The 11,363-nt window shown below is 40.2% G+C and overlaps 1 protein-coding gene across 1 annotated transcript in view; it reads left to right on the top strand.

The window, feature by feature from the left end:
• Positions 1-11,363, top strand: part of LOC148731466 (uncharacterized) — a 424,262-nt gene that overhangs the window by 305,050 nt on the left and 107,849 nt on the right. The gene's annotated exons all lie outside the window — the stretch shown is intronic.

The following is an 11,363-nucleotide window of genomic DNA, read 5'->3' as shown; positions in this document are numbered from 1 at the left end:
TTGTCACAAGACAACCTTTCTCAGAGATGAGAATTAAATTTTATTTCGCGTCCTAACCGCTTTTTTTAAATACAAAACATTCACACTCGCTATGAATAATAATTTTTAGCCCAATCTATAGCTAATTACATATGAATAAAAGAGTGCTGCGTACTGGGGATAACGATCTAAACAATTATGGACTAATTGCAATATGCAATGGCATATTGTGACAACCACAGTTTGTTCATAGTTCTGCTGAACTCTTTCACCGGTTGCTGGATTCAGAGATTATAAATTAAAGAGGGTTTTGGTCGGTATTTCAGGAAGCGTGATTAAACTTTATCGAGTTGCTGGTGTGCAGTTATTTGTTATGAATGAATTTTCGCGCGCTTGTTTTCTCTCGCAGTAAATGGTTTGAACCCGGGGGTAACATTTGAAGGTGTAGTCTGATCGTCCGGGTGAGTGTAGTCCTGAGAAGGACTGTTGTCGGTGGTAGTGACTGACGTTTCGACAACCTGTGCGGAAGTCATCATCATAGTCAAGTGAATGATTGTTGTCAGTAGAATGTTCTTATTCCAGGTCGTGTGAAATGATCGGTTGGTTTTGCCGTGATGTTATTGGCTGTAAGACTCAAGTGACGTAAGTCGGTCGTGATTGGTCTGTTTCGATCTGTCGGTAAAGTTAGGTCGTTCTTTTTTGGTCGTTTGTGATGTTTATGTCGTGAATGAGTCGTTTGTATGGAGAGGGTAGTTGTTGACATCTGTTTAGGGGAGTCTGTTCTAAGTTAGTAAACCAGCTTTCCAGAGTCAGTCGTTGAAAATAGTCAGTGCTGTAGGTTAGGCATTGCGCAGAGTCCCAGTCAATGTTGTGGTTGGTAAGTCGATGGTGTTCAGCAATGTGATTGCTGACATCACCTTTCCTCGTCGCCCGTCTGTGTTCAGTCAGTCTTGTTGTGAGGTTTCTGCCAGTCTCAACGATGTAGGAGGCTTGGCAGTCGGAACAATTGATCTTATAAATCGTTCCCTGTCTGTTCCTCGGTTCGTCTTTGTCTTTAACGTTGGTTAGTAACTGACGTAGTGTGGTGATGGGTTTGTGGGCGACGCGGATATTGAAGGGTAGTAAGATGCACGAGATGTTTTCAGACATGCCTTTTATGTACAGTATGGTTGCTGTAGTCGTAGGGGTTGCGCTGTCGTTTGTTTCGGTAGTGGTAGTGGGTCGGTGAGTGTTTCGTCGGATGAAGTCGTTGTTGTAGTTTTTCTTCGTAAAAACACGGTGAAGGTATTTGTTCTCGTCGGATAAGCTGTCTGTCGAGTCGCATACTAGTTGTGCGCGTCGTGTTAGAGTTCTGATAGTTGTGGCTTTGTGTGATGTAGGGTTGTAGGATGACTCGTCTAGTAATCTGTCGGTGTGTGCCGGTTTCCTGTAAACTGTCGTCCGTAATGAATTGTCGTTGTGGCTTACCAGGCAGACTAGAAAAGGAAGTTTGCCATTTTCTTCGACTTCTCTGGTAAACTGTATGTCAGTGTTTTGTTCATTAAGGTGGCGGTGGAATGCATCAATTTCGTCGTGTCGAACGGCGGTGAAGGTGTCGTCAACGTAACGTAACCAAAGCGGTATCGTTTGTCGGCAAATCGAAAGGGCGCGTTCCTCCATGTTCTGCATCACAATTTCTACTATAACAACAGAAACTGGAGACCCCATGGCAGTGCCGTGTAACTGTTTGTAGTGTTTACCGTTGTACTGAAAGTAAGTAGACGTTAGGCAAATGTTTAGCAAGTCCATAATGTCGTCTGTCGGTAGCGATAGTGGGTCAGTAGATTGTCGGATTGCAGTCTCAGTGCATTGTAATGCCAATTGACGTGGAATACTTGTGAACAGTGATTTCATATCAAATAATAATAATAATAATAATAATAATGAACGTTCTTAATACGCATTTAAGAATCTCAATGCGCTTACAATAATTTTTACTAAGGTTGAGATCGGACGTCAGCATTATCAGGCGCCTCTGGCAGCCGCTTCAGTCCATGTCAAATGACACTAGTTTGTAGTCGTCAGGTATCTCAACAGTCTTGGTAGCGTTAATGAAGTCTTCAGTGGATTGTAGTTTATGTCTGGATTTGTCGGTTAGCGGTTGTAGTATTGTCGTCAGGTACTTGGATAGTTGGTATGTGGGAGAGCCACAGAAAGAAACAATAGGTCGCATCGGGAAACCAGGTTTGTGTAGTTTCGGCAAACCGTAGAGTTTCGGTGGCTGCGGTACCGAGCACCTCAGTCGATAGTACCGTTGGGTGTCAAAGGCGTTCGTTTTCTTAAGTGTCAGTAGTTTACTGTTGAGTTTACGTTGAAGTGCAGGAGTTGGGTCACGTTTGAGTTCTTCGTAGGTTCGTTTGTTAACTGTTCCTCCAATGTATCGATGTTATGTTATAAAACAAATGCTGAACGCCATAGCGTGCACTATTGAGTTATGGATGCACTTGGGAGGTTTGCTAAGCACTCAAGAAGCTAGAGTTGCACTCGGCTATCGCCTCGCGCGACTCTTACGCTTCTTTCGTGCTTAGCAACCTCCTGCGTGCATCCATAACTCAATGGTATACGCTATGCCGTTCACCATTTGTTAATTCAAGCTTAAACGGATACTCTCTCGCCTGTGATGAATTTTTGAGAAAAGACGGATAACAACTTAAATAAAAATAAATCTTTTGAAAAAAAGGGTAAATCCTTTGTTGTTTTCGTTTAAATTTGAAACTTTTCTCAACGCGTGGTTCGAGCGTAGAGCTTTGCCCCCCCAAAGGAAGTGACGTAGAAGGGAGAACTCATTTAACTTCTGTTGAGATTTCTTTCACAAGAGCATCGAGATTTCTTCAATAAAAAACGCACCCCAAAAATACAATAATACCGCAACGACGTGTGGCCAGTGGATGTTCCAATACGCGTAGCGATGGAGTAAGCCTTCATAAATGACCCGAGGATCCTAATCTCGCTAGGTTATAGATGAGAGCCATGAAAAACACGCGATCCGATTTTGAGAACCCAACAAACTCTAGCCGTCTGTGCAGCATTCACTACTTCACTGCAGGTTCTTTTGAGGAACAGTCAGTTCTGGCGAAATCTATGGGTTTAAAGATGAAAGCCCTTTCTAAAATACAATGCTGTTCCCTTAATTTTTTTATATTAATCCGCCTGTAAAAAAGAAACAAAGGCTCGAGGACGAAAAAAAAACTCTCATCTTCACAAGTGGTGACACGAGCGCGGGATTATCAAAACAAAATCGACAACAACTACGTGGAGCATACAGAAAATGGAAAACTGCAAAGGGGTATGTATTACCTGTAAAAGACATATAGACCTGTCCTACTCACACCTCCGAACCTGCAAAACACTTGCGGGAAAATCCATCACATTCTTTCACTTGGCGTGTTCTCCCCTTAGCAGAAACATTCCACAAGCGTAGGATCGTCGAGGGGCTAATGATCCAACAATTCCACCCCAGTTTGAACAAACAAGTCATTTCTTATGTCTCCAAACTTTTCCCATCGGGAATTACATAAGATATACATGTATGTACAGACGGTCAACACTTTCAACCCTGATGATGACAAACAGCCGAAAAAGTTTGGTTTTAGCATTTTAATAACTTTTCTTAATCTTTTTAGCCTTGCATATATAATATCAAATATGAACCTGTATTCATTAAATGAAAAATGTAGCAAAAAGCTCTTTCAAACTTATAACCCAACTCATTTACTCGGTGTGTGTTCCAGATCCTCGATGCACATATAGAAAATGAACAGCTTTCCCTTTCCAAAGAGAGTTACCGAACAATTAGGTTTTGCATCGGTAGCATTCACCCCAAGCTCAAGACGTCAGCACCCAAACTCCCAAAATAGGGAAAGATTTCTCTGTGCAATTTCGGAGCAGTCGTACCGCTAGAGGCTAATTTAGTCACTTGAAAATACATAAAAATACAAATCTGTTGTGACAGTAGTTTGGCCGTCACGAAGAAAGTAACCAAACCGCACGCTAAAATAACTTGGCAGGTTGTCAGACGTCCGTTCCAGTAAGGAGTAAAAGCACACAACGCACTTCGCTCAAGGAGTTTATTACGTCGACCCCGGTTGAGAGTGAGGAGGAAAATTTGGATCAAGAGGAAGAAGGTGAAGAAGAAGTAAAAGAATGAGGAATTACGCAAGTTTAAGATTTACATAACACGTGCAGCGAATGTGAAAGAATAGCTTTATTGTGTTAAAAAAAAATGCCGGTTTAATCAAGTTGAGGTCCTACATTTTTAAGGCCAAACACTTCTGCATTTCTCAAATCTAACGATCACTTCACTTTGTGAAGTGACAAACGAAGAGATTTCGCCGAAAAGCGAAAATTGTAACTCAGAGAAATCGCTTACCAGTCTGTTTCGTAATCGCTCGAATGGATCGGCTTAATCTGGTTCTTTCGAGGAGTCAGAACTAGCCTCACTGTCTTAAGGCTCAAACACATATATGGTTCAGTTCCTTGAGAGTCTGCACTCTCGATCACCGACCATGAATCCGAAAAGGAAAACTCGAATCTCTAGAGTTGGACTCCAGTACGATCGCTCGTATGTTTTTCAGTTCTCCTATTACGTCATTGATTACGTGTTTAACTGAGCCTGCGAACAGGCTCCCGGCTTGGAGGGCGCGAAGCAGGGGAAGGAAGGGGAAGGTTTCTGTGTCCCCACGTCTGATTAAACGGGGAGCCTGTTCGCAGGCTATGTTTAACTAGGAGCCATTTCAACTTTCAGTCATTGAATTGAGTGAGTTTCGCGCTTTTGCACCAGGATTTCAATCGAATGAAAGGTTTTAGGGAACTTTTTCTTCTTCCAGTAGTTGTTTTGGCAAAGTATCTACATTTTAATTAAATGTTAAAATTTGGTGGAGAGTATCCCTTTAATGCCTGAGTATTTAAATGCTAGACCATCGAAAGTCACGAAGATTACAGATTACTCCGTGAGGTAGATATGATAGGAGATGGGAAAGGAAGGGGGAAAAAAGGGAGAGAGTACCAGATTACCTCCCTTCCAGGCAGTTTCTCCCCCCTTTCTCCTCCCTTAAGTTACACCTGCCACAAATTGTGAGACAAACTGTCTTTGAATTATCAAAAACGATCTTTTGAAGTTTAATTTTTTTGGCGTAAACGAAGATGAGGTATTTAGTGTTAGAAAGATCGATGCAATTATGGTTTGTGTGTGTGTGTGTCTCTGTTTGTGTGTCTGTGTGTGTATCTGTGTGTGTGTCTGTGTGTGTGTGTGTGTACCGCCATGTTTGATCGCCATGTTTGCTAGTAGAAAGATATCGTAACCAAACTCATAATTTTTTTTGTAGCTTGTACCTGAATAACAGTCGGCCGGTTGTGAAACCAACAGTTTGCCCTTCTTTAGCTAAACTTCGTTTTAGCTATCTTCAATTCAGCCAAATTTTGAGAACTGCGTCAACAAGGTTTTATATCAACAATGGAAAACACTATCATCCCACTTATGCACAAATTTAGATTGTAGAAAATCTTGGGAGATTCAAGGAAGACTTCCTTTAGCCCTCTACGCTCCCTGAACATCGGTAAGCATGTTCCCCATACTGCGTGCTTTACATTAGTGATGGTACTGACGCGAAGAAATTTTTTTTTTTACAATCCAGAGCTTCATTCAGTTGAGATCATTTTCTTTTAACTCATAACCGTAGCGTTTGATTTAGAAGTGATATTGTAAGGGGAAATTAGATGTTAGTCACTGAGGTTGAAGAGTTTATTAACCGGCTCAATTTATTTTCAGTTATGTTGATTCTTTATTTCGAAACATGATATCAACGTATTTGTTATACTTGATTAATCCTTTATTGTATATACAATATTTAAAACGGTATTGAGCAGCCTTTTTGACAGCAGGGAGCGCAATCGTAGTCCTCTTGTCACGTTTTTTCTCTGTCACGCAACATTGATTTTGCACCGTTGTGTGACGGAAAAAGTGGATCAAAATCGGGCTTTCTCTAAGATACATATTGAAATAATGATTAGAATAGAAAGTTTCTTTCAACTCGATTGTAAACGCCTTGAAGCTAAAACAAAAAAAAATTAAAAAGATTCAGTGACTGTTTAGATCCTTCTTTGTGTTAAGATGTTTAGCATGGAAATGATCGCATACTTCAAGGCTTAACCTTACAAATGAGGTATGTAACATTTTAGTGTGTTTCATGGAGAATTCCGTTGGCTGAAATGTCCCATGTAAAGAAGCGGGGGCTGCTTTTCAGGAGGTGAACTAACGTGAAAGATACATTGGATACCTTTTAGTTTCGCGCTATCGAGGTGATGGAAGTTTCAACTGAGACAGAGATGAGAGCGGGGCAGTTTTGTCCAGGAGCTCGGTGAAAATATCAAGGATAAGATCATTGTATTTGTCGTTTAGAGAAATTTCAATCGAATGTCGTAATTTCACTTTTAGTTCTCATTGGCTCTTAGGAACTTTCCTTTCTTCTGATTTGTTGTTTTAAATTCCTTGATTTGGTTTCTCAACACTCGATCTGAAAGTGCTCCGATTCAAAATTACTGGAATGCATTCAACATTTGTGAAAGGTCAGGTGCAAAACATCAAACACTAAGTTAGAACTAAGTAATCTGTCGCTACTTTTCTATCCATTCACTTTCATCAACATGGCGACAAGCTCATTTTTTATTATAACATAACCAAAGTAAAGCGCGCGCTCTGATTGGTCAATTTAGCGTCCCCCATTTGCCCATGGGTGTACGCTGCTGACGTGAGCAAATGCAAAGACTATTTTTCCGCGCGCGCTTGTTTTTTCTGGTCACGTAAGATTTGTCTTATAAAAGGGAACTCTTTAGCTACAATGTATTAATGTTATGTTATAAAACAAATGGTAAACACCACAGCGTACACTATTGAGTTATGGATGCATTTGGGAGGTTTGCTAAGCACTCAAGAAGCTAGAGTCGCTCTCGGCTATCGCCTCGAGCGACTCTTACGCTTCTTTCGTGCTTAGCAACCTCCCGCGTGCATCCATAACTCAATAGTGTACGCTGTGGTGTTTACCATTTGTTAAATATCTGAGAGGCACTGGCATCAAATCTTTCACAAATGTTCTCCTCTTAGAAAACGAAAGAATCAAATGAACTGAACGTTTCCAGTTGAAATCCCAGCGCCCGTAATCTTCACTCAAGCAGTCTGCATCCGTATCAGAAATTTCTCCTTGCATCAGCCATAGGTTTGTATATAACTCCCTCATTTAACCTTCATGGCAGCGATAGCTGACTGCAAACTGCCCATTGCAGTAATCATGTGATAACGGCGACATGATGTCGCAAAAACCTTATTAGGTGATTTTTTCCATAATATTTCTAATTATTTTTAAGAATTACTGTTCTTTTAAACCCTTCTAACATCAAGCGACTTCTCGTCCAGTTCCTCGTTTCCGGCGATAAAACTGTCTTAGTTGCTATAATGTTTTTGTAGACCGCTTTGATCTTCTTTCAATTTCTGCATTTACAATATTTTCGACCTTTGCTTTTCGGGTACGAAGAAGAAACGAAAAAAGGTGTCGTTAGTGCAGCATGTTCAGCGTTATCTAAATAATCACGTCTCCCTTCGTCGTTTGCTAAGTAAGAGTAACAAAATCTTTATCATTTTTGTCACACTGTGGTCGCGGGTACGGCGACACGCTGGGGACCGTCATAGGGTAAAATGTCGACTGGACTGGACTATTTTTTGGACGATTTTTTGGACTATTTTTTGGACCATTTCTTGGACCATTTTTTGGACCATTTTATAAGGGAAGAGGCACACCTTTAGCACTCGGGGAGGGATGGGTGCAGTCGACAAGTACTGAGGGAGGGTGGGGGAAGACTGTCATTACTCAAGGAGGGATGGTAGGTGGCTGTAATTGTAAACACTACTGGTTAATGGAGCTTTAACTCGATCCTAATAATTATTTTAATCGGTTTTTCGACTGACTTCTCCTACATCAACATTTTACGCTTTGCCGCGGCGTTTCTTTAAATTTTTAGCCATGCGAAAGCGAAAATGCCACGTAAACACTGGACTTTAATTCTTATTGAAAATATCGCTTTTACTATCGATCCTCCATTGTTGAGTTATCTGGCATAGGTTATGCGTGTGCTTTTTGCCGACTTGCACACCGTCAGTTTTCCTTTGTGTAATTACCAGATTTATCCATCTATCTTTTGTCATTAATCTTATCGGACGAGATCACAGAGTTTCCGTTCCTTGGCCCTTGACTTTAGCCGTAAATATAGAATTCACAAGCGCTATCGCAATTTTAATGTTTGTGCGTTTACTATATGAAATCATTTTTGGTACAATCGTACAAAGCAAAATTCTCTCAGACCTCGAAAACGCACACCTCAAAAAACGTGTATACGGTGTGTAATTACCAGATTTATCTCTCTTCCTTCTGTCATTCATTTTATCAGACGAGATATCGGAATTTCCGTTATGCGAAAGCGAAACTGCCACGTAAACACTGGACTTTAATTTATATTTAAAATACTTCGTTTACGATCCTTCCCTGTTGAGTTATCCGTGTGCCTTTTGAGTCGACTTGTGTGTGCACTATCAGTTGCTTTACGTTTTCCTTTGTGTATAGAGTATGTTAGTAGTGAATTTATCTATCTTCCTTTTGTCAGTGATCTTATCAAACGAGATCACAGAATTTCACACAACACCGAAATACCTAGTTAAACAATAGAGTGTTTCTGTCGAGGAACTATCAGCTGTTAGTTGCCCCGCGGAAATTTGATGTTCTTAAAAGAAATATTTGCCCGAGAAGCGAAGTTTCTCGGGCAAATATGCTAGTTTTAAGAACATCAGATTTCCAAGGAACAACTATCAGACCGATAGTTCCGAGACATAAAAACTATTTTCTCTATTGTTCACCACTAAATTTTCTTCCGCGCGCCAGTTCAAAAACAATCAACAATTATTATGATCGAATAAAAGCTCCATTAACCAGTAGTGTTTATAATTACAATCACTTACCACCCCTCCCTAAGTAATAACACTCTTCCCCCACCCCTCCCTCAGTACTTGTAGACTGCACCCACTCCTTCCTGAGTACTAAAGGTGTGCCTCCTCCCTTATAAAATTGTCCAAAAAAAGTCTAAAAAATAGTCCAAAAACTCGTCCAAAATAGTCCAAAAAATCGTCCAAAAAATAGTCCAGTCCAGTCCATATTTTACCCTATGCCAGTTCCGAGAGAAACACTCTATTGTCTTTATTGTTCACCACTAAACTTTCTTCCGCGCGCCTGTTTAAAAACAATCAAAACCCGCTAAATGCACTCGAGACACTCGATTGTACCAAAAATGATTTCATATAGTAAACGTACAAACGTAAAAGTTACGATAGTGCTTGTGAATTCTATTCAAGGGCCAAGGACCGGTAATCTCGTGATCTCGTCTGATAACTTCAATGACAAAAAGAAGATAGATAAATCTGGTAATTACACACTATATACCCAAAGGAAAACTGATGGTGCACAAGTCGACTCGAAAGGCACACGCATAACCTACGCCAGACTAGTAACTCTACAGTAAAAGATCGTAAACGCGATATTTTCAATAAAAATTTACGTCCAATGTATACGTGGCATTTTCGCATTACTATAAATTAAAGAAACAACGCGGCCCAGCGAAAACATTTTGATTGAAGGCAGTCGAAAAACCGATTAAAATAGCCTGTACGATCGAGTAAAAACTCCATGAACCAGTAGTGTTTACAATTACAACAACCTACCACCTCTCCCTGAGTAACAAACCTCTTCTCAACCCCTCCCTCAGTACTTCTCGACTGCACCCACTCCTCCCTGAGTACTAAAGGTGTGCCGCCCCCCTTATGAAATGGTCCAAAAAATCGTTCAAAAAAGTCGTCCAAAAAATCGTCCAAAAAACAGTCCAGTCCATATTTTATCCTAGACCATTATTATTACACAGAAAATTCCCTCTAAGAAATAATTGAGTAGAGAGGGCTTTAAATAACTACCTAACCATGTTTTTTGGAACTTAAGTTCTCTTCTGGTTTCCATATCAGTACGAACTTTGTGTTACGTCCGCAGTTTTTATTTTTGTGTCCAGCAGTCCTTTTCAATAAGTTTTGTGTACACAACTTGTTTACCCATAACTTGCCACCTTCATACTATATTGAGCTTTTTGCCCCCGATAAAAGTTTTCGCGTATGTTATTGTGTTCGTGTGATCATAAGTTTTAATTGTTCGTTATTTTATGGGAAACTGTTATTTTCCAGTTAAAACTTATTTCGGGAAAGATTTGATAGCCTTTTCTATGTTCCCGTTAACCAAGCCAGTATTCGACCCGACTGATAATAGGTTCTGCCATTTTGATAACGAGCCAAGGAGATATTTTGTGCAAGTGCTGATAAAAATAAATTAATTGCGAGCTTAAAGATTGGGAAATCGATGAGTGTTCCATGCGTCATTTCTGTTGTGAAAAATAGTAAACCTCTGTACGAAGGTCAGGTTAGAGTTGACATCAGGTGATATGTCAGCTTGATTTATGTTTGTTCTTTCGCTTGAAACTAACGAACTCTTTTCCATTCCAGATCTTTTTCTCTCTCGCGTTTGGTGTCACATGTCCAAAAAACCCCATGTCATCTTATGCTGAACGAGAAAAATTTTTATCGTCGGTTACCTGCACGAAACCGGTTGCTACGGGCAACTCATGATCAGCAAATCCACCAACCTCCTCAATCGTTCAATAAAAGAATCGTGTTATTCTGTGTCATGCAATGGACCAATCAGGAAACAATGTCACTTGTAACTTCACCATTGAAATCACAAGTGAGTTTTCTTCTCATTTCTTCTTGGCCACCGCTGGTCTAGTTGGAGACGCGCTTGGAGTCTAGGATAATTGACTTGTTTGGATAACTGATCATTTGCTGTCCAAAATCGAAAAATCGGCTCCTTTGTCAAAAATCAGACACTACCGTCAAAATTAAAAGAAAAAAGAAAAAAAAATCATACACCAGTTTCCAAAATAAGAAAATTGGCCGCAAGCGTCCAAAATCAGAACTCGGCCGCTACATTACTTGCCTTGGAAGGTATGTTAATTCATATCATTCGTCATGATCGCCATTCTCGTTCCCTCTAGTACATTGTTACCTCCTTGATTCTTAGCCTCGTGCACCAGCAAACTACAATCGTCCAAAAATCTTTGGATCACCACATCATTTTCAAATAAAGACAACAAAACTATCATATTTCCACTACTCATTGTTGTAAACATAACATTTCTTAGTATGCGACTCTGTAAAATATCAACATCACGAGCAGGACAATTGCAGGATAGTCTGTTCATACCTAGTAAAA

Source organism: Stylophora pistillata, chromosome 5, assembly GCF_964205215.1.
Source record: "Stylophora pistillata chromosome 5, jaStyPist1.2, whole genome shotgun sequence".
Lineage (NCBI taxonomy): Eukaryota > Metazoa > Cnidaria > Anthozoa > Scleractinia > Pocilloporidae > Stylophora > Stylophora pistillata.
This window is presented reverse-complemented; position numbering and strand designations above follow the sequence as displayed.